This window comes from Athene noctua, chromosome 2 (genome assembly GCF_965140245.1).
Source record: "Athene noctua chromosome 2, bAthNoc1.hap1.1, whole genome shotgun sequence".
In the NCBI taxonomy this organism is placed as follows: Eukaryota; Metazoa; Chordata; class Aves; order Strigiformes; family Strigidae; genus Athene; species Athene noctua.
In genome coordinates, this window is record NC_134038.1 from 157,813,948 (window position 1) to 157,820,786 (window position 6,839).

A 6,839-nucleotide genomic window follows, 5' to 3' on the forward strand; every position below is an offset into this window, starting at 1 on the left:
ATGGCATCCCTCCTGGGACCCTCCACCACCTGGGTACCCACCAGATATTGAGACAGCTGTGAGTAAAAGATCCCAATAACTCAGGTCATGCATCCTGGGGTCCCTGTGGCACAGGCCAGCACTGTCCCATCACCTCCACTCCTCTGGTGTCCTCTGCAGCTGCTGCCTTTACAAACAGATCCTCTGCTGTGCCTCTGCGAAGAGGGGTCCCTGCAGGGTAACCCCCTCCAATTTCTTCCCAGAATATTGATGCAAAAAGTGGATTTAGCTCCTCTGCAGCAGCCCTGTCCTCTTGGTTTACTTTTTGTGTCTGGGCATCCATTGGCCCTGCAGGCTTCTGGAAGGTGTCCTGCTCCCAATATGTCTGAAGAAAGGTTTACTGTTGGCTCTATTCTCTGTGTTAGTTGTTTTTCAGAGCGGTTTCACTGCCTTGGTTTTTTTATGCATTTAATCTGCCAGGGTTTATGGTCCCCTTCATTTCCTCCTTCACTCAGAATTTCACCTTTCCAAAGGGTGCCTCAGTGTTTCTACCTGTGTCTGTCCCCCCGCTGCTGCTGGGCGGGCTGTGCTGGCTCCCTCCCTCCTCATCTGCCGTTCTTGCATCCTTGCTGGGGCTCACTGGCCCCTGGGGCGGTGCTGGAAAGAGTTTAATTCTCCTCGCTGCCGTTTTTAGATTCTTTTTAACAGCACACCTGCCTGCATGGTTCACCTCCTACAGACTGGTGATCTCTAACCAAAGAGAGGGTCCAGCTGTGGGGCACTGGTGAGACTGGGGCTCTCTCCCATGCACCACGGGACATCCCTGCTCCCTGCAGAGGCAGGACCTGTCCAACCACCCGCCTCTCAGCCACGGAGATGATACTAGGGTGTTGCACGCCTTGATCTGTGTGACCAGACACCTGCAAGAGCAGGACTTGCGCCACCTGGTCACCAGATACCCACAGGGTGTCTCGAAATGGCTGAGTTCTGGGAGGTAGGTCACAGTAAGAAATGCAGGCAACAAAGGAAAAGCAGACCATGGTTCACCACTTCTTTAAAACAAGAGTCAAGCCTGCTCACCCGCCACCGTGCTGCCCAAGCATCGGGAGCTGCCCCGGCACAGCCCTGCATCGGGAGCTCGGAGGGCTCCTTTGCCCCGCACCCCTCCAGCCTTGGCTTCTCACTGGGCTTGTCCTCAATGCTCTGCAGGTACTACTGTGGCCTTCCCAGGCCAGCAGCCATCTCCTGCACTTAAATAAATCACTGATTAAATCATTAGCACAGCAAAGGCAAATGCTATTTCTCACCTGTAAGGCTCTGTGCATGTCTCGGTGCTTCGTACACTGAGCTATGTACTCTAGATTTGCAATTTGCTTGCTGCCTGACAGCCGTACTTTGCACACATATGGATGGGATTAATATGTGTGGTTACCTCCAAGCTCCAGAGTAAGATTAAGCAGCTGCAGCTATTCGGGGTAAAAGCTCTTGCCCTGATCCCCAGCCCAAAGAGGACAGTTATTGTGACTTGAAGGTGACATCTGTTTAGTAAACACCTCCCTCCCCACCAAGCTACTGCCACAAACTGCCTGCTTTGTATCAGGAACCACAGAGTTTGGGCCAATTTTTTGGACCAAAGTCCTGATGGGTTTGGGAAAAGGAGCCACTAACCTCCCAGGCTGTGCGAGGAGAACAGGGCAGCCTGAGCCTGCCCAGGGCTGTGGGGAGGGGACGGGATCTCTATATCGCCTTCTACAGCTCCCTGAAAGGAGGGTGCAGAGGGCTGGGGATGAGTCTTTTGACCCAAGGAACAAGCAACAGGACAAGAGGGAATGGCCTCAAGTTGCGCTAGGGAAGGTTTATACTGGCTCTTAGGAAGCATTTCTTTGCAGAAGGGGTTGTTGGGCGTTGGAATGGGCTGCCCAGGGCAGGGGTGGAGTCCCCATCCCTGGAGGGGTTGAAGAGTCGGGTTGACCCAGCGCTGAGGGATCTGGTGGAGTTGAGAACAGTCAGTGTGAGGTTCATGGTTGGACTGATCTCCAGGGTCTTTTCCAACCTAGACGATTCTGTGATTCTGTGATCTTCTGCTCCCCCTTTGGTTCCTGGAAGGAGGAGAGGTGTCTCCCAGATGTGCCCTGCACAGCTCTCCCAGACATCAGAGATGTCCTGCAGAAATGAAACACCAGTTTTTACCAGAAAGCATGATTAAACACCTCAGGGTCCCAAGTGCACCAAGAGCCTTAAAGCCCTACTGAGCTCACCAGGGACCCACACCCTCTGCCCATGGGGCCAGGACACCCATTTAAGTGCAGCCGTGGGCCTTAGCCCTCAACTCAGATCTGTCATAGGGGTGCTGCTCCCCAGACATCCACCCTGGGTAGAACATGGGGGTCTGTTTCTGGGGTCTTCTCTCCAGCCCTGACTCCTTTTGCTCTGGCCTGGACCCCTGGAAGGGCCCTGCATGGCAACAGGCCCATCCTCTCCTGCCCGTTGATGGGGGCTGTTACCCGCAGCAGACTCAGGGCTGGAAAAGGGCTCTGCTGAGCCTGCTGGGCGGGAAGCAGATGACTTGTCTTCTGCTTCACCCCTCCTGGCTGCCAGGCCTGCCTCCCAGCATGCCAGTTCTGGCAGCTTCCCCACTGCCAGCTGCCTTCGGAAGAGAGCAACTAGTCCCCTGCTCTCATCCATTTGGGATCGATGCTCTGAGGGGGCTCTGGGGTGGTGGGGACCCTCCTGCTGCCCCGCGCAGGCCATGGCACTGGCTGGTGTCCATGTAGTGCCTGTGGCCACGGCCCCATGGCACGGGAGGCAGGCGGCTGGCTCCCTCCCTGCTCGGGAAACAGCCATGCAGCGAGCTGGATCCAGAGCTGGCTAAGCTGACGCCAACCCTTCCCTTCTGCTGGGGTGATTTCCAGCCGGTTCAGTTCACGGCCGTGGAGGTGCTGAAAAGGCTGTTCTGGGGGTGGCAGTGGCAGGAGGAGAAGGAGGAGGAGGAGGAGGAGGAGGAGGAGGAGGAGGAGGAGGAGGAGAAGGAGGCGTCATTTCTCCTCTTGGCAGCAACACTAGTTCGAGGCACTTGCTAACGGCAGCGTCAGATGGAAGTGCTGCAGATGGAGAGTGCCTCTGAGCTGAGAAAGTTGGGGTTCTGAGCATGAAATTCACTCTAAAAACCAGTTTCCATTTCCCTGGGGCCACTGTCCACAGAAAGCACCCATCCAACCATCCTCGAGTGCATTTTTATTCCAGAAAGCCCCGGGCTCATCTTCCCCTGTGAGCTCTTGCCTTCCTCCCCCACTTCCCCTGTTCTGAAGTCATGCGATGCGGCCCCTCGGTACATTTAAGTTCTCTCATGATTTTTTTTTTCTTCCTTATCTGTGATAAGTACCAGCTCCATCTGTTTGCCTGCAATTAATGTGGGCTCCTCTCTCCCTGATCTTGCTCTGCCTTTGCAGTAACTTTGGGCTCTGATTTTCCAGTGCCGGCAGCGCTGTGGGCACTTGCACTGTAGCTGCCCCTGCTGTGCCGTGGCCTGGGGCAGTGGTGGGCGGTGGGGGGTCCTGCTCCATAGGGGCTGCTGGGTCATCTTGGCCCCTGCACAGGCCTGGCTTGGGAGATGCTCCCTCCCTGCAGCCATCCGTGCCTCATCCCGTCCCCGCGTCCCCCGGTGCTGCTGTGCCTTCCCCAGGCAGTGTGGGTCCAGGTGAGGACACCTGTACTGGGACTGGCTGGGAGGGGACACCACGGAGGGGGCCTGCAAGTGCTTGTTACGAAGAAGGCTTCAGCAGGAGAGTGGGACCCTGCATGACAAGGAGGATCTGCAGAAATGGGAGAGCACCCGTATGAGATCAGCAAAAGAGGCCACGAGCTCCTGATTCATGACAAAAACTTGAAAGCTTGTTTCAGCTGGGAAAGGGGACAATTGCAATGACTCTGCATGTATTGGAATATGGAGGAAACTGGTGAAAAGAGGGAAGGAATAATTTAGAAAGGAAAAGGAATCATCTGCTGAAGCTCCAGAAAGGGAACTTAAAGTTGGATAATTTTCTAAGAATAACTGAGCACTGGAATAGAGCAAAAGTTGTCCGATCTCCATCACTGGCGGTTTGTAAGGGCAAAGCTAAATATTCTCAGGAACCTGGTCAGAAAACAGAGCCTGGCCTGGGACAAGGGGATGAATGACAACGGCCTTTTGCAGCCCTTTCCAGCACTGTTATCTAGTTCCTTCTTCTTTCTCATTCTTTTACAAAGAATTAAGTTTTTTAATAGTTTTAAAATTAATGTATGTATACAAATCTGTTTATCTTGGCCAAGGCAGGATAGAGAAGGCAGCAGATGAGCAGGGGTGAGTTCAGTGACAGCCACAGGCTGAGCTGCTAATGTTGTACAATTCCTCTGCATTTTTATCTGTGCTTTTTAGATCAGCCCCAGGCAAAGCTGCTCAGGGAGCTGTTACGGGGAAAAGTTTGGTTTCACAAAAATGGTGTATTGCAGCCGTAACGCTGGATCTTGACGCTTTTCTTCTGTTAGAGGTCCTGGATAGAGGCCAGTTCTCCTGGGCAATGGGGACTGTGCCCTTGACCTTGTCCTGGGATGCCACAGATGGTGGCAAAGCAGGAGGGAGAGGAGGGATCTGGTGAGCCGAGGACAGGCAGAGTCCTGGGCAGAGAGGGGCTGCTTGGCCACAGGGAGGTGGTGAAGTGTTGGAGGTGCATGGAGCAAGGGCCTGGGTAGCACAGCCAGTGTCCTTTCTTGCACTGAAATGAGATCTCTAATTGTTGTTCAGACAAATCTTGCCTTCCAGAAAAGCTGTTTGGATTTATACGCATTGAGGATGTTCTGACAGCAAACCTTCCTAAACCACTACTAAAAATACATCTTGCTGCTTATTTGTGTTTGCATCGTTTCCACAGCAGCCAGCAGTTCTTGTTATTCTTCTAAAAGGAAGAACCCTTAGATGTCAGGATTTTCTCCCCTGAATGCACTTGTCTGCCGTAATTGCCACTTCTTGAACCTTTCTGACAAGCTGTGCGGCAGATTTTTTCAGTCATGAGCTGAAAATCCGTTTTCCAGCTCCATGGCGCAGCTTTTGCCTTCTGTGCATCCTCTCCATCTTTCAGAGCATCACTGCTGGAGCTGGAATTGTGGTGTTGATGCAGATCTTTCTGGTGTCGTGGCTGGAAGAAAGATCCACCTTCCATGCCCATACCTGTTCAGCACATCCTCCTCTAAACCCTCAGCGGTTGCACTGGCCCCTCTCAGGGCAGTTTTGCACCATCTTTAGTGACTGTGCGATCCCTGAATCCTTCTTGGATGTTTTCCTTTCTAGAGTAAAGATGTTATTTCTTTGGCTTGGGGCTACAGTTTTTTATTACCAGGGAGATTATTATTTTTGACTATTTAAATACATGTTATTTGAGTGGGACCAGCTTGCCAAGTTAGCTGTATCTCTCTCTGCTTGTCTGCTCTATAGTTGCTGTTTATTCACTCCCTTTTTGTGAAGTCCACTTAGTTATCAGCAGTGGTTTCATGATTGCTCCCAGATGGTGCCTTACCAGACGAGATTTGAAAGATCAATAGGAATCAGCTCTCATGTCGTGTGGTAAGGGTAAAAATACACCCTGCAATGATGGAAACAGAGGAGTGGCAGGCAAGAGTGCCTTTGGCCTTCGTGTGTGTTTTTCCCTGTTTGCGCTGAGTGATACTGAAACGTGCTGCTGAACCCAGGGGGTGCGTCGTCCACACATCCCCATCAACAGGCCGACACCTTCAGCTTTGCCATGCTCTTTGCAGGGGATCCCCACAGTACACTGCAGCAGGGGTCGTGATTAAACACCGGTCCCTCAGTCCCTCCCTGCTGTCTGTGGAGAGATTCTGCTCCTGTGTCCCCACCATGTCACAGCACCGAGGTTTTGCAGGGGGTTTGCCAGCCCAAACTGCCACTGTGCCCTCAGAACTGCATTGGCCTGTGCCAGACACTGCTCTGGGCTCAGGTGCTCCAAACTCCCCACCTGCCCCCCACCGTGGGGGCCCCAGGCTGAGGTCACACAGCAGGTGCCCCCTCAGCCATTGCTGCCCTGACTTGGTTTCGCATCACGAGTGTTGGCCTACTTCAGCTCCTTGCTGGGGCTGTCACACTCAGCAGGAGGTTCGCCCCGTCTCCGTGTCCGGCCCTCCTGGCCACACGATGCCCGTCGTGGTGGAGGCAGCGCTGGGGCAGTCATCTCATTTGCAGGTACCCAGAGCTGGATGAGATGAGTCCACCACATCCTCCGCTCTGAATTCCTGCCTTCACGTCCTCCCACCTCGCTTTCTGGTGCCTCGTTCAGACTGGCTCTCCCAGGGTCATGTTGCAGGCACAGTTGTCCTCCCGGCAGGGGTCCTCCCCGCAAGTCCAGCAAATCCATCTCTGCAAACAGCTCCTATTGGAGCCAGGGCTTGTGTTCAGCTGCTTGTCCTCAGGTGCTTTATTCAAAATAAGCAGAAAGCAGCAAAAGAAAGTTTGAAGTTTAACTACTTTCCTAAGCTGCAGTCACGGCCTCAAAATAGCAATGGCACCTCTGCCTGGTGAAGAAGGACGGGTGACTCAGACTGCCTAACACACCAGCCACTGCTCTGTGGCACAGGGACGAGTGTCAACGTTCTCGGGAGAGAACAGCATCTTCTCAGTCCGCTGCTTCTGCTGTCAGGGTGCAGGCAAACACCTGCTGAGCAGCTTTCCCTGCACACAGCCCCCCCTCGTCGCTGGGTCTGGGATCAGGGGGGGAAGCACATCCCTGATGCCCCACAGGTCTTGTGAGTCCTGGCTTCAGCTGCCACCCCGTGCCCCTGGCAAGATAAATGGGCACAGGCACATGTAGCCTGGA